The following is a 23,426-nucleotide window of genomic DNA, read 5'->3' on the forward strand; positions in this document are numbered from 1 at the left end:
AGGCAGGTAAGGTAATATCTTTTATTGCACCAACTTCTGTTGGTGAAAGAGACAAGCCTTTGAACTTCTGTAGATCTGAAAAAGAACTGTGTGTAACCTCAAAAGCTTGTCTCTTTCACCAACAGAAGTTGATCCAATAATGGTATTATCTCACCCAACTTGTCTCTCTCGCATTTGTTAGTTTTTTATACTGAAATGATTATATAGTGATGAATGTTTATGAAAAATGCATGTCCATAAGATTCCTTGGGTACATTTCTGTGACCTTAGTTCTGCTAAATATTCAAGGCAAAAAAAAAGTCTAAACTTTGCAATCAATCTTCATAGTAGATTTCATGGCAAAGAGGCTGGATGTTCCAGGAAATCAATAATGGGGATTAGTCTTCAATGGCAAACTGACTGATCTGGGTAGCAATTATATGGTTTCCATTCTGCTCTGAAGTTAGTGGAGTTACTTGAGTTTTGACTCAGTGTAACTGAGAATTGAATTGGGTTGTAGGCTGGTAGTGACAAGAATGTATTACCACCTGACAGCCCTTCAGTATATGTGAAATGAGCTGCAGTCTCATTCTAGTACCTAGTGGACATCTCTTTCACTGCCAAAGTTGGCACTAATTTGCACCCTTACCACAATGTCTGCAGAAAGATGAAGGATTCAATGGGCATAGAGTTAGGAATCTTCTCACCCCTAAAGATGGTTATTCCAGGTCACCACTGAGGGAAATTGGTAGGCAGTATGGATGCATCTATCTACTGTGTTCATGTGCTGCCTCTGCTGTAGCAGTTCTGTGGTTAAGACAGGGTATTTCAGTTTTCATTGCTGTCAGTTGCCTACTAGTTTCATGACCACCACAGACATTTGAAAAAAAAAATTAAAGGAAGGGTTTTCAAAGGTTTATTTAATGGATTTTTTCAGTCTTTTACAATCTCCACAAGAAATCATGTTTACACTAATATCTGTCAGATAAGTCTAAGAATATTTGTTAATTAGAACTGAGAAACAAAGCTTTCCTCTGTTAAAAAATAAAGCTTTGTTTCCCAGTAGTTTCAGACTACCTAACCAGTGTGTTTTTAATCTGTCATGTTGTCCTTGTCTTTCCCCATAAATTCCCATTCAGTCCTGAACAGGGATGGTGCATCTTTTAAATTCTCCTAAGACATATTGTCTGTAAAAAGATGTCTCTGGTACACACTGCTGCTGTTCCCAGGACCCGAGAGATGTTTGTGGAATCTAAAGCCAGCAGGGTTCCCCAGAGGTGCCCAGTCAAAATTGCAGGGTCTGAACCACAGGGTACCAACTGGACACTAATTACTTGAATCTGGTGGTGTTCCAGACAGCTCCTCTGAGGGAAGAAGTGCACATTCCTGGTACCAATTGGCTAATTCAATTTACTTCAACAGCATTCGCCTCTGTCAGAATATTCATGAGCAGCAGACTGAGTACCGGTGGCACAGGCAGCCAGCAGCCACTTAGGCTAGGGAAGGAGCAAGGGCGAAGGAGGAGGGGAAGAGGTGCCTGCCACAAACTAGACAGGAGCTTATCTGGAGGAGCCTCCATCTCCACCGGCGCTGAGCTGAGCGCTGGCAGAGGCGAGAGACCGGGGGAGAACTCTGTCGTCGCTGCAGCCCAGGTGGAAGCAAAAATCTCGGCCCGTGTGTGCGCTGGGAGCAGGAGGGGGAAGCTGTGCGCCTCCGCACCCCCTTTTTTTCCCCCCCTGAGGTGGGCTCAGGAGCGGACTTCGCTTCTCGGACAGCAGTAGCCGCGGTGGGGGGCACTGGGATGTGAGCGGGGACCCCAGCGAGGAGGAAGGTCGCCAGGAGGCTTCCCGGGGAGCTCCTGCCACACACCGCGCAAGGTACCCGCGGGGTTACATTGGAGGCTCCCTGGCCGAGCGCAGCGGGAGGCAGAGGGAAGGGGCGCGGGGCTGCAGCTGTTCTCGAGTTTGGCTGGGACTCTTGCAGGTGCGCTGGCGGCGGGACTGCCTCCGCCCTGTCGCGAGCTTCTCCCTCCAACTTCCCCGGCGGCTCGGGCCACAGCGGGGAGCCACCTCCGCGGCGCCTCGGACGGGGAGACGTGTCCCAGTCCCGCCAGCTCCAGGGTGGTCCCCTCTGCTCTCCCGCGTGCGGGGGCAGGGGAGTGGGGGGAGCGACGTACGGGAAAGGAGGAGATTGCACAGAGAACCCTTCTGCAGGCTGCCGCCCCATGGGGATGCCTCCAAGGATCAGACACGGAGAGAGCGCGGGGCCCCTGCAGCGGGTGGGGGAGGCATGCCCAGCAGGAGGCCGAGAGTGTGGGCAGCCATGGGCTGGGGGCAAAGGAGAGGGGGAATTTTGCCCAGTGGGAGCCCTGAGCACGGGCGTTAAAAGAGCAAGAGGGAGCCCTGCCCATGGGGTGATTTGGGGGAGCCCTCTAGGGCGCAGGGCACGCGCTGTTGCCAGCCCTCCCCCCCTTAGAGCCGGGGAGCAGTGAGCAAAGTGTGCAGGAAACTCCCCCCGTCCCTTTTGTTTCTCCTACGAACCAAGTTTGGTTCCTCTTCTGTGGCTCTCAGTGGCCGCGTTAGCTCCTCTCGGCCGCCCCCTCCCCCAGGGCAGCCTGCGGTGAAGAGCTCTCGAGCTGCCGACTTGGTGGGACTTCACGGGCTCTGCTGGGTGTTGATGGACGTGGGGAGGGGGGTCGAGGTAACAGAAAATAAATGTGAAAAAGATACGGAAGGAAGAGACCCAATGGCTGGGCCATAAATCAGCCAGTATATAGGGGGAGTTGATGAGAATAGAGCTTTTCACCCTCAAAAAAAAAATTACCCCTTTGGAAGGGGGAGGGGGAACCAAGAAGGCTGATTATTGGCACCCAGCTCTGAAACCAAGGCAGCTGATGCTGAGCTGAGCCAAAGGGTGCAGTTCTTCTTAGTTTCAAAACAGCAAGACAGTCTCTGCCAAAGATTGCTGTAAACACTGAATAAAGATTTCATTGTGGGCTGGTGTGACTGGAATAATTAGGCCGTTAATTGTTCATTTTGATCCAAGGGTGCGGGAATCAGTAGTGCACAGTAACCACAAAACGAGAGAAAGGGAGAGAAAATAGCAACATGCAACATTTATCACTTGCTCCGCTTCTGCAGTACTTTGAATCCCAGAGCTCAGGGGTCGTTATCTATTTAACAAAAGGGCATCTCTGTAAAACTGCAGTTTAAATATGCATTACTGCTATTTTCTCTTTAGTTTTTATGCTGCACACAATCAAGTGATGAGTTTTGGTTTTTTTAATCCCGTTTTAGGGAAGTAAAATGTAAAGATGCCTGGAAAATGAACATCCTAACTAGACTGACTAACACCAATTTATGCATTTAATTATGTGCACACTTTATTGCCAGCTCAACAGGGATGACCACTAATGGTACCAGCTTTTTTGCTGCTGTAAGGCTTTTCAAACAGGCATGCAAGATTTTATCAGAAAACTGTTTGCGTTTTTAACTTCGTAATTATGTCCAGGTTTAAGACATGTTACTCAGAGTGATTTCTCTTTCATGAAAAACTGGTGAAATAATATCTTACTACACTGTTGCTTTTCTATGTGATGTAACAGAAAACTCCATGCTTGCTAGTGCTAAAGGTGATTTTAGTAGTCATTCAAAGAACATGTATAGGCAGTAAACTGGTAGTATTGATATTTACTAAAAAATGGCACTTGTAAGTGAAAAGTGCTTGTAAACTATTTCATAAGTAACATACAACAAGAGATACATGTACAAAAAAAACAGAGTAATGATATGACTAATCAGAGAAAATGGAACAGCAGAGCATTAAAACAAAGTTGATGAAGTCATAATCGTGAGCAAAATCACAGGATGATTTGAAGTCTAATGTAAAGATTCAGCTTTGGTGTGACTCCACTGCCTTCAAAGAAGTTACACCAGGGATGAATTTAGCTTGCAGATTTTAATACAGATACCCGTCCACTATATATTACTAAATAAAAAAGGATTTTGGAACTGGACAATGTTTAATCAGAACCACAATTAGTATACTTTTCATCTGTATGCATAAGGAAGCCAGAGCTACAAATAAGATAATGGGGGAGTGAGCTTTCACTTTGCTGTCAAAAACATAGTGTTGTATTTTCTGAGTTTGCCTAAGACTTTGAGATGCACTTGTGAGATTTTTGCATTAAGGAAAGGGAAGAAAACAGGATGCATGTTAAAGTGCTACAACCGTATAAGTAACTAAATAAAATAATGTAGTCTCTATTCAAATCCCAAATTATCTGAGGAAGGACTGAGTGAGCACTGCAGTGTTTGGCCCAAAGTGGGGTGTTGGGAGGAACTCATCTGGATTTTAAATGACCGCAATTAAAATGCACTTCACAAATGTTCTGATTAAGTTATCAAAATTGCATTGTCATACTCCAGTGATGGATTGAAGATAAAATCTTTATTTCTGATTTAATTGTAATCCCTGTTGTGAGGAACAGTCTTGAAGGCAATCTGCCAACCTGTTCCTTTTTACCAGAACTATCTAGAAAGGAATATTGCTAACTGTATCTGGATCAACCCACTATTAGAAACCTAAGAACATTTTACTGAAATATCATCTGGAGCTAGAAAGACAAAACGTGTAGTGAAAACTGTAAGAGACATTACTGACCTTGAGTCGTTGCCAGTGATGTTTCATTAGGGAACTCTCATAAAGAATTTTAACTTTATAGTGCATCAATTAGTTAAGTGCTATGTTTAATTTCAGAATAATTTCTGGAGCCAGGACTGAAGACCAGTAAAGTATTGTCATAAGTCTAATGTTTCTTATATTTAACAAACACAAACATATACAAAATCTATGGTTGTTAAATAAAACATGAAAAACATGCCTTAAGAGCCATGATAATAATGGAAAAACTAGTATAGTTACAATATGCATACCATATATATAGAGGTTCAGACAATTTTATGTATTGAAATCATTAGTCATTGGTTTGTAGTAAAATGCTGAATAATATCTTGTAAATAAGTTATTTGAAATTCACAGTACATCTTCATAATAAAATTGCATTGTCACAGACATAATTGTTATTCATAACAAGTAGTCTCACAAACAGATTCCATTCCTGTAAGTACTGAGTCTGTCAGACCAATTATGACTAAATTACTGCATGTCCTCTATTGTATAAACTTATTAAAGGGTAATTAATAAAATGATGATTTCATTCCATGGCAATGACTACATCTGGTTGTCATAGCAGAGTTTGTTTGACATATGGTTGAATGGTCAGACATTACATGGTATGATAGCAACATTTGTGCAGAACACCTGGCAAGACAGCAGAATTTTAACCCTTAAGGCTTTAATTTCAGGACTCAGAGCCAAGGTGTAACTGAATTTGTTTGCTCATACTCTTCACCTAATCTTTCTAGACCTAATATAAGATAATTGAGCCCTTCAGCAAAACTTAAATGGGCTAACCTCATGAGGGACTTAAGTTGGAACTGAAAGATAAAATAGTATAGATTTACTTACTTGGTGAAATGAATTAGATGTTGTTAGTTCATTTTCTAGTGGGCAGTATATGTTAATACTGTACGCTGGAAAAGAAAAACCACGATGAAATTAGCATTGAGACTAAAATATTTCTTTTCCTCCTCCCCTCCCATCACCTCTGCCATACAGTTGTATAGCAAGCTGAGATTGTGGTCACACTGGCATGGAGAAATCTGCATTGCAGCCTTCTCAGACTGTACCTTGCATCTATAGAGATACCAAAGCTTCAGTTCCCAAAACTCCTAGTACAAACAGTATCGGTAAGATGCACACATAATTTAAAATGTTCTTTTAGTAAACTAACAAATAATATAAATAAATGTATGTGTATGTGTATACATGATATACAGGATAGTGATACACATACTCTGAAAGATCAGTGGTTGAAATTTTCAAAGCAATCTAGGGGTTTTATACATACCTTTAATGTGTCAAATCCCCTAACCTGCTTTGAAAATCTCAACCACTGATTTTTCAGGGTAGGGTTATTTGTGTGCACATGTGTGTCTTTTGAAAGTACAAACCACAAGTAGTCATGGTTCTGACTGAGTATAGCAAAACCAGAGAGAAGGAAATGAAGCAACAAATCACCATTTTCATTTATAAGTTACACAAAAAGTTATTTTTTCAGATAAAGCTAAGTAAAATGGCATATGAAACTGAATGATCTCATTAGTGTCTTCCTTATTTCATGCATATCATCATGAATGAACAGTTTCTTCACTGAGTAGTCATGATTACTCATCACCTCCCATGGTCAGGTGCAGAGTTTGGCCAATGATGCATATAAAGCACTGTTTGTCTGTTTCTCTGAGAGTCTGAGTCCTATTTCTTGAGATTTTCCAGTTAGAGTGATCTATCTCATTTTCATTCTAACTCTGTAACTCATTAACACCTGGAAGATCTTTTTATAGCATCTAACTGCATCACATGCATTGTCCGACACTTGTACTCTTAATAGGGCTTTCACTGTGGCATTGTCAAAGAACCCTTATGTCACAGCTGGGAACATGAATCTGTCATGTCAGCACTGTACCTTGTTTTGGAAAGCGATAGTGTATGAATGTATTTTATGAAGAGAAGTTAAATGTGCTCATGTTCTGATCATTAGCAAGCAAGAAATTGAAGCTTATTTTTCTATATAAAGATTAAAACTAATATTAGCAGAGTGCATTGTACACTAACACTACTACCTCTAAGGCATTGTATTTAAGGAAAAGCAAGACATGAGGCAGGCCAGTCATGTCTTAGTATTTTATTGGTGTGATGTGGCTAGTTAAGGATATATCATCATTTACATTTCTTTTAAAAAAAATGCCAGAGGTCTATAACTCAGCTGTGATAACTCATCGGAGGCTGAAAGTAGATATGAAAGTCCTTAGTTTGGGAATACTTATCTTTTAAACAAACTTAATTTAAGTAATTTGTCAATTTTAAAAGATGAGTGAAAGCAAATTATCTCTAATTTCACATGTTATTTTTTGTTTGCAACTACAAAATAATTGCAAAAGCAATTGAACAAGAATATTTTGTAGATTATGAATCATAGTATCTTGGGTGTTTTGTTTCGTTGTGTTTTTTTTTAATTAAAGCAATAGAGGTATACATTTGTAAAAATGTCTTCAACACTAAGACAAGACCTACTTTTGCATAAGGATTAATATATATATACACACATGCATTTTCATTTGTGAATTAATTACTGTTTGGAAATTCACTATCTCTTGTTGACACTATAGAGCATGTCAATATGGTAATCCTCTGATAGAGTTCACTAAGTACGTATTGATATAATAGACCATAAGTACTGGGAAGGAAGAAATACAGTTTCTCATGACAATTAGCTGTCAATGATCTGTGGATAAGAGCAGCATTTCATACATTTCCAATATGATAGTTCACACTCTGCACCCATTAAAGGGACTTCAAGTATTTTGAAATAAAGTTACACTGTCAAATAGCCTTTTATAGGTTTAAAATATTTTTCTCCATTGTTTTCAATACTTTCTCAGAACCTTGAAAATGAAGGGCCCAATCCTGTAGCCATGAGGCAGTCAAAGTTCCCACTGACATCAGTGAAAACATTCCAGTTTAAAGCAACAGGTTAGGCTGAATTTTCTTCTTTTGATTCTTTCCTTTTGCCATTATTCGCTATTTGGGGGGGGGGTCTGTTTTTTCTATAGTATTTGAAGTCCCAAAAATATTTTTGTCCATCTCCCTGTTTATTCACACACACACCATCATCATCAGAAGTCTAGGAATAGTGTTTGTTAGATAGTTGCTGCTGTGGGACCAGTAGAGGGCACACAGAACTTTGTTCTTAAGTAGGTCCTTTGTGTAAACCGTTTTGGTTTTTATTTTAAATTACATGGTGAAGTATGTTAAACAGAATTTGTTAGGGGCCTTATTCATGTTGGTGAGCTCTGTTGCAGCTAGCCAGTGGGCCTGTTGTAGTAAGTGCTCACCAACATGAATCAAGTTTGCGCAATCAAGTCCTAAGAATCCTAAAGATACAATTCATGAGATTCTAGCAGTTCTAAAGTAGGTAGCTCTTTGGCATCAAATTATTCAACGTGGTTTCTTTAAATCTACTACAGCAGCAATTCAGAGGTAAAAATGAAACTATATAATTAACCTCTCCTTATGCCTAGGTATTTTAGTACTTGTGGCATATAGTGAATTCCTGAAACGTGTAACCTGGACACAATGGGACATGTTAAAGACAGATTGAAAGGTGTGCTTATAAATGTTCTTGCTTGTGTAGTTTTGATTCAGAATTGCAGTCATGGTATAATAGCAGTAGTAGAACACCATTTGGCAAATCTTACAAAATTGGTATATAGACACCTCACTAAGTGGTGGTGGTGATTTACTGAGTGCCTTCTGTGTGCTTAGCACTATACAAATATAAAAAAAGACATAGGATACATTTTTTCAAAAGCACTTAATTGACTTAGGAGCTTACATTCAAGACTTCCAGTGTGTGTTAGACACTGAAGAACCTGTTTTCTTTTCAAAATGGGAGGCTCCTAAGCCTCTTGGGCACTTCTTTGAAAATTTTACCCATAGTCCTTGTGCCATAGAGCTTACAATCTGAATAAGATGTAGATAACACTATTCCAACATATATACTACATGGGACAATGTGATGGTTTAATATTTCAAAGCCTTGTGGAAGAAGAGGGTTTTTAAGGAAGTGATTGAAGAATATGAGAAATCCATGTGTGGAAAGGGCGTGGAGATAAGTATGGGAAAAGAATGTATAAGGTCCTAGACAGGGTAGTGTGGGAGGAATGTAAGTAGTGTGGGGGAGAGATAATAGAAGGAAGCGGAAGTAGACAAAATGGAATGAAGTAGGGCCTTGAAGGTGAAATATAAAGCTTGATCTTTATGCAGAAAACAAGAGGGGAGACCTGTCAAATGACTCCCAGGTTGCTGGAACAAGATAAATTTATCAACACTACTTTGCATGTACTAGATCAAAGAACGGCAGAGAAGAGGGGGTTGTATATAGTAAAAGTATCTCTATAGTAAAAGAGAGATGATAAATGTGATAATCTTCAGGAGTGAAGAGAGAAGGATAGACTGCAGAGGTGGAAGAGAGAGAATTTGATGAAAGCATGGGGTGGAGATATGTAGAAATAGGAGACAAATGACAATTAGGTTGTGACATAATATGAAGCTAGGTCAAACAGTTTAAGGTTATAGGCGAATGTTCAAACTAGTCTGGTGTTGTCTAGATTTTTATGAAAGCTCTTTGGGGCATATACAGTTCAAGAGATTAAAGGGTTTTCTAAAAAGGTACATTCGATTTTTTCCATGTTGAGTTTGAGGCAATAGTTCATTTAGGAGGTGATGTGAGAGAGGCAGCTAAAGATATGATAGTGCTATGTGTGAAGATATGGGGCATGGAGATCAAATTTGGAGTCCTCTGTATAGAGATGATAGCCTGAACCATCTCTCATATATAGCTCAGGTCTCACACGGGGCTGGATTCTGTTCGCTCAGACTTGTATAAATTCAGAGTAACATCTCTGAACTCAATGGAAGTGCACCAGATTTACCTTGTTGTAACTGAGAGCACAATTTGTCCTGAGGTATCCATTGGAATCTCTAGAAACATTAGTTATGTAAACTTTATATGAGATGTGTGTGTGCACCTTATGTTATAGGATAAGGAACTAGGCGCTCAAGTTCAAATATCTTGGAAAGGATGATGACATATCAAAGTTTCAAAGAAAACAAATTGATCAGCTCTATGTTATTGAGTTGTCAACTCCAGCCTCTGGTCTGCCTCTGAAGCCAGCCTTCATTGTCTGTTAATCTATTTTTCCCTTAAACTCCTGCAGGCATTGTGCCATGCTGCCCAATATACATGAAAGGATCTCGCCTTAGGACTCACCTCTATTGTGATGGCAATGAAACACTTGACAATAGCTAGGCAATGGGTATATTGAGACTAGTCCTTAATTGTGTCAAAATAATTATCTTCTCTTTTCCCCATCTTCACCCAGTTCATTTGTTTGTCATTAGATGGTAAGATTGTAAGAACTTTGGGGGAGAGACTGCCTTTTTATTACATGAGTAGAGCAAAGGGTTCTTGATTCCTGACTGAGCACTGTAGGTGCTACTGTAGTATAGTTTAAATACGAAAATGTAGTAAAGAAATTTATTTTTTATTAAAAATCTATAAACCTTGAAGCCTCATTTTGATCAAAATCTGTTGCTAATTTATTCCACTGATAATGCATGTTCATATCAAATGTAACTAAAAATATAGGGTTTAATGGTTTCTTCACATATCAAGTTAATGAAACCTGTAAATTTGTCTTAAATCACCATTTAAAATATTTTTGTGATTCTATTTCTTTTGTAAGTTATTAATATTCTTCAGTTTTAATATCTTGGCAGTGGACAGTGTTTGTTATCTAATATGATTGCATTTACCAGCAATTTTTTAGAGTATTATGTGACACCCAAGTGTTTAAAAATATGGTCATACCAAAATGTGTATTTAAACTATTCAGTCTCTTAACAGACAATAATACCATAGGCCTCCTTATGATACTGAGGCCCTTTCCTGTTCTCACTGACTTCAGGTATACAGCTGAGATTTTTAAAGCCACCTGTGGGATTTAGACAGTCAATTCCCATTCATTCTAATGGTCAGTGGGCATCCAACCCTCTTGTGCAACTTTAAAATCTTAATACAGTTTTGTACAAGATTGTCTTCAAAGAGGTAGTGGCTGAAAATTATTTTTATTCTTATACAATTTATTTGAATTGAATAAGCAAATTTCAAATATCAAAGCATATTTGACTTCCATGGCTGCAATTATTGTATCCACCAGCCATTATGCTTATAATCATGTTGAAAGTTTAAGACCATATGCTTTGTTTAGCATCCTTGGAAACAATCAGGACTAGAACAGAAGAGGGCCAAAGCACTTATCTGCTTTAAAACAACATCCTCATTGAATGGTAATTGTTTTGCTGAAAGACCTTCTGCATTGCAAGGCTCTGGGAGTGCTGGGAGAGAGTCATTTTTTTCAGATGTCAATCACCGATGTCTTTTGCAACTAGAAATAGTTTGATGTATTTTCACAGCCTGCCCAGACACCTGTCTGAAATCCACTGCCTTACTCATAATTTACTCATCAGGGTACCATTTCACAATGTTAAATTGTTACTTGAAGAATATTAACATGATTTAGTGAAACAGAATACAGATAAGAGTAATAATATTTTATTCAATCTTTTTTCATTTGCTTTATTACATTATAGAGGGACCACTTGGAAATAGCCTCCCTGCAACATAATTCCATAGCTATTATTAACTTCAGTAATACCAATATAGTTCTGACCATTAACTCAAATGTTCCTTTAATGAGGATGATATCAAAGGTACTAACAATCTCAATGAGGCTAAGAAATATAAGATAATAGTCAAGCTACTCATTCAGAATTTTCAGCCAGAAAATATGTTCCACATGACTTAAATAAAGGAGAAGTTTTCTACTGAACACTCAACACTGTCTGAAATGAACATTTAGGACAAGGTTAACAATAGTAAAATTCAGAAGTTCCAGCCATATTTACCAATAAACTATTTATGGAGGGAACACAAGCAAACTGTTAGAAAAAAATCAGATTGCAGCTTCTGACAAGTATACTTTATTTATGACTGCACATTGAAATTTTTTGAAGCAACACTTAAAAGATGTGGCAACACATCATGCACCAAACATTTCCAGTGGAGTGTGGTATTGTCATATATCATATGTGAAACTCTGGTAAAGGGGTAGCCTCAGGATTCAAAATTAGTGGTGTCAGGATTCTTGTTTCCCAAATCTATGGAGCTAGGAGAATCTTGGAGATGACATTATATACAATATTGTGTGTGAGTATGTGTGTAAATATAATCAGGACAAGGGGAAATATTAGTGTTACCCTATGGTGGACCTTGTGTATACTGTGATGTGTAAAATAAGGCTATGAATATAGCTAGACTAGTGTTTTTGTTTTTGTTTTTGTTTTTTTCATGAGGAAGTAAGTAAGAGTAAGGTCAAGTACATGGACCACATTCTGTGTTTGCTCTGCGCAGCCATTGAAGCCAATGGGAGTTTTGTTTAAAAACTATTGGTAGCATATTGCCAGAAAATGAAATCCCAAAATGATTCTAGGTTTTCATCCATATTAAGGATGAGTCCAAGCTGCAGAGTTTGGATCTGGATCTGAATTTCCTGAAAGTTGTTGGCTTGTTTGTATCTTTAATCCACATGTGGATTTGAGTGCTGAGATATGTCGTGGTTTAGGCGTCTAGGATAGAAATAGTCAATTAAGGGAGAACTTTTATTATAATTTGTTTTACAGTAGTGCCTAGGAGTGCCAGCTGAGATCAGGCCCCCATTGTGCTAGGCACTGTATAAACTCATAATAAGAAATAGCTCTGGCCCAAGGAGCTCATCATTGAAATACTAGAGCTGTCTGGAGGATGACAAATGTGTTTTGCAACATTTAAGATTTCAGCATTTTTCATTCTTTACTGGAATAAAAATGAAAACTTTTGAACATTTTTGCAAAACAGAATTGTCATAATGTCCATTTTTTGATTTGAAAAAATCAGGATTTCTTTTTGTCTCTTTCTCTCTCTTTGGAAGTGAAGGAGAGTCCACCCCAGGCCACAGAAACATTCCTGTCAACAATGTCATCAAAGCTGATATATCTATGTTAAAAGCTTTGTCTTCAAAACAGCATATTTTGAAAAAAAAATGTCAAAAATGTTCCAACCAGCTCCACTAAATATGCAAGATCGACTAAAGGTAGTAAGGGAAACACAGGCACAGAAAGATGAAGTGACTTGCCCAGAATTATGGAGTAGGTCAGCCAGAAATACAACCATATCTCCTTCTTCCCAGTTCAGTGCCATATCATCAGCTGTGCTGTCTCACATATTTTCACCCATACTAGAATATCTAGAGAATTGCAGGGATGGGGGAAAGTAAATAAAAACCTTGGAACATTTTTTATAAAATTCTTTAACAGCATTCTACCCTAAAAGTTTTCAAACAGTGACAGATGACTATGACAAACCTGCCACAGTCCCTTCCATGAGCCTTGATAAAGGGAGTCTCTGATATCTCAATCTTGCTACATCTGAGAATCAGCTTCATGGTTTTCTGAGTTAAGTAGGTGATGGTTAGAAAATTGCCCTAACCTGAGGGCTAATTGCACGCCAAGTCTTCAGAAATCTTAGGTCAGTTCCTGTTTAAAAGTTGTGAGTTTATGCTTCAGAGTGGCAAAAAAAAAAAATCAATAGCAAATCCCCCCCACAACTGTTGGGTTTGAAAAAAAGCAAAGTTTGATTTTTACCACTTAATATACTGTCAAGTTTTGCTTCAATAACATTTTTAAGACTCTAGTACAAAGCAGGGGGATACCTTCATCTTTGAAATACTATGGTATAAAATAGTCTAGACAATTAACTGTGCTGTGTTTATATTGTAACAGATACAAACCAGAGGGTACAAGAGTTTGGTAGAGGGCAAATATACTGGTCACTGGATGAGTAGTTTTCTGTTCCCTGAGTGACCAGAGCAGGGGCTGCACTAGAGTAATCAGGAACCTGCTAGAACCATTGAGGCAGACAGGGCTGATTAGAACACCTGCAGCCAATCAAGGCAGGCTAATCAGGGGACCTGAGTTTAAAAAGGAGCTCACTCCCAGTCAGGTGAGGGGAGCCAGAGGAGAGGAAGTGTGTGTGAGGAGCTGGAAACAAAAGGTGCAAGGAGCTGAGAGTGAGAGTGTGTGCTGCTGGAGGACTAAGGAGTACAAGCATTATCAGACACCAGGAGGAAGGTCCTGTGGTGAGGATAAAGAAGGTGTTTGGAGGAGGTCATGGGAAAGTAGCCCAGGGAGTTGTAGCTGTCATGCAGCTGTTACAGGAGGCACTATAGACAGCTGCAATCCAGAGGGCCCTGGGCTGGAACCTGGAGTAAGAGATGGGCCCTGGTTCCCCCTAAACCTCCCCACTCCTGATCAGACACAGGAGAAGTTGACCAAGACTGTGGGGAAGATCACTGAGGTGAGCAACTCTGCCAATAAGCACAGGACCCACCAAGGCAGAGGAGGAACTTTGTCAGAACATGGATTTTGTAAAATATTGCCTTTTCAATGCTAATGTCTCAGCAATAGAAAATGATTATTGCAGCCAAATTCTCCTCTGGATACATACATATATACAATCCCCAATTACCTCAGTACAACAGTGAAAGAATATGACTTAATTGGAGATAGATTTTGCTCCGCAGGTCTTACTCTCTATATTCTACCTTTCCATTTTAGGGATACAGGATTTGCTATCTCAGGACACACCCATGGTCCATTTAGGCTGCCATCATTGTCTCTGCAAATGATCAGTTTCTGACATTTGAAAGGAACATGTAAAAACCCCATATTACACAACAGTTTGCTACACTTTTCTGCTCTCAAATACACTACCGCAACCTCGTTGCTTTCAATGGGATTATGCTAGTGTAACTAACAGCACAGATGAGAAAAGGGTCTTTAATTTTAATCCTTATAAAAGGGAACTCTTGTATGAGCTCAGGAAGGCAGGACAATCCATGACATGGTAGAAAAGGTGGAAAGTAACCCTGAAAAAAAAAATCTTCCTCCTGGGTACACAAAAGAATCACTCATTTCTAGTTATATGTATCCTTCCCCTGGAGTTAGGGGCAGGGATTTCAGAATTTTGTAGTCCTTAGGATAATTAAAATGGGATCCCCAAGAGTTTGGATTATAGGTACCTTCTTGTCCCACTCATAGACTGTAAGCTTTTCAGGATGGGGTCATCTATGACTCTTATATATTAGGGTTACTTTGCTCTGCTAAGGCAAGATTGTTCCTTACATTATAGTTCTTTTCCCCACGTACTCAGTTTCTTTTCATAGTCTTCTGCCTTCCATGCTATAAGTAATTGTTTTCTCTCATTTCTTGATAATGAACTCTAATGGGCCTGCTGTTATGCATGTTTTGAGCCGGGGAAGCTTGTCCGCAATATACACTATAAAAGTGCTACTCAATGCAATTTGCAAGAGGACAAAGCTATAAGGGTAGTATAATGGAATTACATTCACCCTTCTCCATGTAATTTATTTCTCCCTTTTTCTGGATATGTTATGGTTTAAATGCTGCCCAAAGGACTTGACACCTGTGCAATACATATGTCCTATTCTGTGGGTTAAATCTTAAAGGTGATGTTCCTTTTGTCCCTTTCCACTAGCTGTCTGGAGAGAATTTAAAGATAGCATGACATTTTTTAAAAAAGAATTTTGAGGATGATGCCAGTGACCTGGCCAGTCTTTTCCCTCTGAATAAAATAGGTTTTATTCTATACTATGATAATATGTAACTTAATCTGGGATGATGCACACTTTAAAAATGTTCATAAATAAACTGCTCCAAAGCTGCATTTGTGCTATGTGCTCAACTGATACCATGTGTGCACTGAAAGTATCTAATACATATAATCAGTAAAGTGATGCAGGGTATCTTGCTCACAGCAGGAGTCAGAGCATTCTTGGGGGCCAGGCTGAGACTGTGAAAGAAACTCCCAAAGGAACCAATGACCATCACAGTCCTTACCACCTTCCTCTTCTTTAGTTTTGACCTGCCTTTTTTAGCATAAACACATAGTAGCATATACATTTGAAAAGAAAATCCTACTGCAACAAAACACTACACTCTACAGCCAATTGTACCCCAGGAAGAGGATGCTAGAGAGAGAGAATGAATGAATGAACGAACCACTTCCGATGCATATTAGTTGCATAATGCTTTACTCGAAGGCACTTGGATACTACCATGATGAGGGAGTATAAGAACTTCTGTAGAACAGAATAGTCTCTTCTCACCAGTCTGGGGCAAGGAGCTTGTGTACCAGTGAAAGCAGTTTACATCAGTGGATAGCACTGTGACGGATATGACAATATCCTGGACAAACCTTGTTGAATTAAGTATTTCAGGAGATCATTGTATTAAAAATGCAAATGTTAGTGTCCCATTGAAGGATTGTATGTAGTTCCATGGGGAAGGGGGACCACAGGCCTCTTGGAACTAAGAACACTAGGAGATGTGTGGGGGAGGGGGAGGCAAATTTACTCATGTTGTAACCTCTCCAGAGAGCTACTCCCACCTGTGGAAAGGCTCTCATATGCTGGTTCAAACTGTATTCTCCAAGCACCAATAGTCAAAGCATTTTTGCTTAAATAGCCTGAGTGAAAACAGACTCAAGGCTTTTTTTCTGACCCAGCAAATGGACAGGGTGGGCAGCTCTTAGAGAAGGGTTGGAAGGTCTTTGTCCCACTGAGGCCCACTTGAGTGCTTATGCTGAGCTGAAGATGTGATGAACTTGTGACTACAGGAAAAAAACCCTGTGTGAGGTTTGAAGGGGTAATCATCAACCAGACCTCTTGTTGGAGTTGGGGTGATCACTGGTAAGCTTCTTAGGTGAGTGTAGGTTCTTTTATTATTTTCTCTGTAATGCATTTACCTAAAGGATATAAGCTCTTGCTTAGAAGGAGCAGCGTGTTAACTTATAACTGTGGCAATTATACTGTGTACCATATGTGAGGAGAAAAGTGAAGCAGGCCTGCTTAGGTAGTCTCTCTTTTGCTGGGTGTATCACAGTATAGTCAGGGAATTGAGCAGCCTGAAAATACTCTGGTATGAAGGGTGAAAGATGCTTCTCTATCTAAGAAAGGTAACAGCTGGAGAGCCAGAAACCTGGAGTGGGAGCCCTTGCTGGACCGTAGAGGGAGAATATGTGCAATTGCCCTGAACTGTGACAAGTGCATAGTACGTACCCCTTTGGCGCACTAACCACTTCTGCTACCTCCGCACCAGTGGTGCAGCTCCATACCATCCATTGTATAGGGCACTACATGGGTGAAATTCATGCTTTGGGAATCTAAATGGTACGTAGTCCTGTTCTGGGTCTTCACAGGGGTAATGTCACCCTGTGGGTAATTCTTGCAATCTAATGCTGTGTGTAAATTACAAGAGTTCAAAGCACTTGGATTCTTCTTCATTGTGTTTTTTTTAAGGGCTGTCTGTGATCATGCTTTTCATCACTGGTTTTATTTTGAAAAATTTCTCTCTGATTTCCGGATCACATAGGTTGTGTGCAGATTCATTTCTCTGCTAGCCAGTGATGATCCACAGTGCTTACATATAGTACACCATCTTCACAAACCATAATGAAACTGAGATTTGAAGGAATAACTGGATGAGCAGACATCTTTCTCCAGTTGTCATGTCCAGTTGTGGCAGCTAACTGGTGTTTCATTGTAAAAGATGCTAATTTCAGTATGAGCTGTAGCTGTGTTGAGAGAAACATAAAAGGAATTCTTGATTATCTATATCAGTACTTCTGTCCCTGGGGACAGGCTCTGAGTCTTCAGATCACATATGGCAAGAGTGCTATGATAAAATATGCATCAATAAAACTTTGCAATTTATGATAAAGGAGTAGAAATTTTTATAAATTGTGATAATTATTCCTGACTAGTATTTCTTTCTTTCTTTCTTTCTTTTTGCCCCTTTGTAATCCTTTACTGTTAATGTATTTCAGCTTTTTGTACTAATGATTACATCATTGTGAGCATGGGCTACAACCTCATTTCTTCAGCGAAGCTGTCAATGCTAGAGAGCTCTCCCTGTTTGTAATTCCCAAGCCCTCCCTGAGATCCCCAGGTACTCAAGCTGGGATTTGCTGTTGTAGGAGGGCACTATGATATAGGAATTGTTAACATTTCTTGAACCTTTATATATATAACAGAATTGTCATAATGTCCATTTTTTGATTTGAAAAAATCAGGATTTCTTTTTGTCTCTTTCTCTCTNTATATATAAAATCTCCTACAAGAATGGAAGAGTACCTTCCATACAGGACCAAATTATATCCTCCAACATACATTTATAATCCTTAGGAGATGCAGATCTTTGAGACCAGAATTTATCCCATATTATATATTTATAATGCATTAACCTGGATTGTTTTACAAGTATGTCATTTAAATGATTTTTTTAAATTAAAAAAAGGAAAAAAATCTCAACCTCTGCCCCGCTGCAAAAAATACATAACTGTCCATTTAAATATAACAAGCCAATACACATAGTTGACAAGCCACAATTTATTTTTCAGATCCTATGTTACTTTGCTCATCATAGCGTAATAAAGTGCAGGTCACTTTTTGTCTGCTTCAGAACACTTGATGATAGCTAATAATAATACTTAGCATTTAAGTCCTGATCCTGCAGACCCTCTGTGCGATGAATTCCAAATGACTTAAAAGGGATTTCCACATGCAGTGTTCACAGGCTCAGGCCTTTATATAGCACTCTGTACTGATGTGTTTGCACAGTGCCAAGCTCAGTGGGATCCCTTTCCTTATTTGGACATCTAGGCACTACTGTAATACAAATAAATAATTATTAGTCCTGTCTGTCTTTTTGCTTTTTTTCTCTTTTCTTTTCTTCAGTAGCAAACTAGAAACTGGCAGGTGAAGAGGTGGGCAGGGCTCACGCAGTAGTACATTTCTGCACAACTGAGAGAAGAGCTGGGGAAACTGTTCACAACAAAAATGTAGCCCAAGATTTTTTTGTTTGTTTTTGGGTTTGTTTTTTTTTTTTTGCTGTTTAATAGCTTGTTCCCATGCCATGTTTGCAAAATGCTTAACTTTAAGCATATATTTAAATTGCATGCTTAAGAGTTTTGCTGGATCAGGGCCTAAGGCCCTAGTATAGCAGCCCATCCCTGTCACCCAGCACATTAGCAGATGCCTGAGTTTAAGCATCTGCTTAAATCCCATTGAAATCAATGGGAGTAAGGCATTTGCTTAAGTGATGTGCAGAACAGGATTTAAACCCATATTTAAATGCTGTGCTGGACCAGAGCCTAAATGAGTAAAAAAGATTCAAATGTCAGTAAAGAGAATGGATTGGATTAATCTGAAAGAATATTCACAAATACTTGTCTTTGTGTGTTTTACCTAGCTCCAGTGGAAAAGACAAAATGTAATACCATTAACTCCATATTAAAGAGTGATGAGAGATTTAAGTTACAAAAATAATTACTTGTAATTATACAGCTATAAGGAGGCGATGGAAAAAAGTCTGGGTTATTTTTCTGCCTCTTTGTCTTTACATGAATTAATAGGAATTACAGTCTATTAGAAAGCTAAATGAATTTGTTTAACACCTCTGTTTTTTCATTAAGCTGATCCCAAAGACAGGAGATCTTCAATTAGTTTTGTTGACAGCACTGGTTAATGTTGTAATGATTGTAAGAGAGGGGAAAAAAGTGAAACTTTACTGTGGGGACAAGGGATAAGCTAGACCAGGCAAAGAGACAGAATACTTAACCACTAATTAACTCATGTACTCATTTTAAAAAAAAATAAAATAAAAAGCCTGCAACCTGAAAGGGGTAGCAAAGTATTTCTGCACTGCAGAGCAGGCCCTTTAGCTTTTGCTACAAAGTGCTTATAATATTAATGGTATATAAGAGTCAACTGCCTATGAAATCATATTCTCCCACTCTTGCAGGTCCTTGTCACAGAGCATATTGAATTTAACATTGTAATATTTATTTTCCAAGGCTATAAGTGAGCCAAAATATATTAGTAAAATGAGTATTTTGTAACAGTAGAATAGCTGACCTACGTTCAAGTAGCAAATTAACCCTAATTCGTCTTTACAATGACCCCATGCCAAATAACCTTATTTCAGCTGCTCCATTCCAGTCCTTCATTGACTTTGTAAAGTGTAACCATAGCAATTTTGCCCAGTTCTGTTTTGGGAGTTTAATTACATCTATCTCTTTTATTATTCCTGTTTAAATCTCTGCGTTGTGCTTGGGTGACTTATAAGCAAGCTTGGCTTGGCCTAAGTATTCTTTAGGGATAGGCTCAAGCCAAAACATGTATATTGTCTTGAAACCATGTCAGATGGGAGCTTATATCTCCGATTCTAACCAACTAGAGGGCTTTGTTTTCTGATACAAAGGGATGAATCCAGTCTTCTGTTGCATTCGTTGAACCCTTATAGGATTGCTTTTTGGCCTCATATATTATGAATTTTTTGTGTGTGCAATTCACTGGAAACAGTTACTCCTTTGACGAATAAATTGATAATACCTCTTGCTTCTACCTCTTCAGTTCTAGCATCATAAACCATTACAACAACTAATTCTGCTTTCAGGTATGATACTCAGAAATCTGTAAATATGTGAATCCAAACATTTTTACTGTCTGACGCATTATTCTTGATCAAAGTAATAGGAACAGAATGACCTTAGTAGGTCTTTCCTTATTTTATCTATTGTGCTATGTGTTGCAAAGTGACTCAAGCTTCCTTCCCTCCAAAGATGTATACAGATCATACCAATTCCTCTAATGATTTCTATTAGGGTAGGTCAGAGCAAATTTGTACTGCAGTAAGGACACAAAGCCAGAAGGCTGCACAAAGGGCATTTAACTTTAAAATCTGAATCTTCCTCTGAATTCCCTCCAGGCATAGATGGGGACGTTTCATGACAAATTCTATCAAAATTCATTTTTCTTGTCACTGTACATCATTCTTAAGAAACTGTATAATGATGAAATATGTTAAAAATTAAAGTTTTTTTTATCAGAGTCCTAGATTTCTCAAAGTCAAGTAGCTTCTATGCTAGGAGACACAGGAACAAAAGTAAAAGCTAATGGTCATTTCCAAATCCTAGTACAACCCTGCTTATGGTGGTGTGTATGTGGTGGTGGTGGGGGAAATAGAACATACCAGACCAAATGGAAATAACTAGACATTTTACATTTGAGAAAAAGTGCTTCCTTCAGGTGACACTAAATTAACTTTGTGGGTCCTTGATATGCGCTTTAGTCAGAAAGTTGGAGGTGGGGGGGAGAAGAGGAAGTACGCATCTGTATACATATGAATAGAATTTCAGTGATTGGACAGGCCCTATGACTAACCAGTATCCTCTGTGATGTAATGAAAGTGATCTCTGCTCGTTGTGATTCTTGTCTTCTGTCTTTCTTTGTCCAGGTTGTCAAGACCTGAATCAACGTATTTAGCCCCTTTGACTTAGTATTTAATAGCAACCTCTCTGGTGAATTGTGGGACAGCAGTAACAGGTTGCTGCGGAAGCCCGTTCCACATGTTCGCAGCTGGAAGCATAATGACCATGGTCTAGGGCCCTTAGAGGTGGGCAAGAACCAAGCAGAGCAAAATGCAGAGGAGGTGGTCACTCATAGTGTTATATACCAGGAATGCAAAGAATTCTTTCAGGGAAGGGGCTAGGGAATGTAAGTAATAAAAACAAATATATCTTGCTTAAACTGTGTGAGGCATAACAATAGAAACATACTCCTCTTTGATAATACTTAATACTTTCACATAGCTGTAACAAATACAATTTTCAGAAACAATACAGTGTTTTAAAACAAACGATGCTTGCAGAATCACAAGCTATGATTTATCTATCAGCATCTTCAAGAAGTGTGTATTATTAAATTTCAGCTTGGTCTCTCTGTGCTGTAATGTGGATAATTAATTTGATTATCACTAAGACAGGTTTCTGACTGACTGAAATGTATCCTGTATTGTGGCTGCAAATATTTCAATTAGCTTGTACAAGCAAATTCTGCTACCAATTTTTTTCTCATGGTTATCTTTCTTCCTGGCAGTGAGTAGTACTAAAGTACATAGTGTAGAATTACTAATGCCTGTACTAATGAATGTGAGGTGAATGCATTTATTTGAATACATATTCTGCATTCATTTTGAACTATGCCTGCATCGACAAGTGATTTTTTTTTTCAGTGGAGAAGGTTTGGACCAAGGGACCATATCCTGCATATTAAGCTGTAGTTCTTGAAGATCATGCATTTATTACTTCACTTCTAAAAAATGAAGTAAGGTTCACTGCAGAAATGTGTAAGGTTGGGAAAGTATTATGCATTGGTGCATTACTTTGATTGCAGTTGTTGATTACAAAAATTATATTCTAAATACACAAACAAACCTCATAGCGTAAACATAAAAAGAGGTTTCCAGTCCCATTTATGTCTCATGTGAAAAATGTGAAGTATTTCTCCCCAAGAAAATACTAAAAGTTTCCACTCAGATGTTGACATAGTGGTAGCCACATGGTATGCTGCATTGTCCAGTTGGAGACAGAGCTCTTTGGGCAGACTGGGCAGAGGCTGAGGTTAGTGCGGAGACAATACAGTCTGCCTCCTGAGAAATGTTGCTGGCTACATCTCTCATTATACACTGCATTCTTCTGACCAGTTCATGCAATAGCATTGAAATCCCAGTTGTCAGAAGGACAATGCCTTGATTAAAGCTTGATCTACACTGGGGTGGGGTGGGGAATCGATCTAAGTTATGCAACCTCAGCTACATGAATAACGTAGCTGAAGTCAATGTACTTAAATCTACTTACCGCGGTATCTTCACTACAGTAAGTTGACAGCTGACACTCTCCTGTTGACTCCTCCAGAGTTGACGGGAAAGTGGTCTGCGGTCGATTTAATGCGTCTAGACTAGACACGATAAATCGACCCCATCTGGATCCAATGGGAATGTAGACAAGATGGAAATGAATAAAGGAGGAACTCCAAAAAGTAAAAATTAGGACAAAAGAAAGTTTTACTCTTATATTTTATTATTTATTATTTGAAAATGAAGTTTTAACTTATTTTGTTCTTTATATGAAAGAACAGTTGAACCCTGGCATGGCTCAAATTGTTTCTTTTCCAAGATCAAAGCTGCACCTTACATTTAGAACAATGGTTAGTGTGGGTTGTTGATTTCATTTATGAGAAAGGTCTATAAAAATGTAGCCAGTCTTGCTTCCAGCGTGCTGGAGTGTTTCTTCTGAAGTCATGGAGTCCATCCCAATGGATGCTAGTAAAAAATCTTGTATTGCATAAATGTAGGTGATAGCTTACAAGATAAAGAATTGGCCTTTCCGCTGTGTTGAAGTTCAAGTCTTACATGAAATGAGAGAGTCTCTTTTGGATGTTGCACCATATTTGAAAAAAAAATGAATGCAGTTACTCTATTATCAGTCGTTCTAAATTATATCCGCCACAGAGAGATTGAACTTGAAAGTTGTAAAATTTCATCTTTTTTGCCCTGGATTGAGCGTAATTTAGAAAGGTCAGGAAGACAGACTACTATAAGGGAAATATGGAGAAGTTTATTCTGCCTGTAGACTTCAGCCACTGTCATTGCTGATCTCTGAACAGGAAATATTTGCCAATAATGGTGGAGCAATTTTAAAAAATTACACATCTTTAAATGTTGTATCTGAATCTGTTCCCGTGGAAGTC

At 38.9% G+C, this 23,426-nt stretch overlaps 1 protein-coding gene across 1 annotated transcript in view; it reads left to right on the plus strand.

Moving 5' to 3' along the window:
• Positions 1–1,471: 1,471 nt before the first annotated feature.
• The window catches only part of CDH20 (cadherin 20), a 174,580-nt gene continuing 152,625 nt past the window's right edge, over positions 1,472–23,426 (plus strand). The window contains exon 1 of the mRNA XM_032772234.2: positions 1,472–1,856. The gene's annotated coding sequence lies outside the window, so the exon portion shown is untranslated. The remainder of the gene's footprint in view (positions 1,857–23,426) is intronic.

The sequence above is a fragment of the Chelonoidis abingdonii genome, chromosome 2, assembly GCF_003597395.2.
Source record: "Chelonoidis abingdonii isolate Lonesome George chromosome 2, CheloAbing_2.0, whole genome shotgun sequence".
Classification (NCBI taxonomy): domain Eukaryota; kingdom Metazoa; phylum Chordata; order Testudines; family Testudinidae; genus Chelonoidis; species Chelonoidis abingdonii.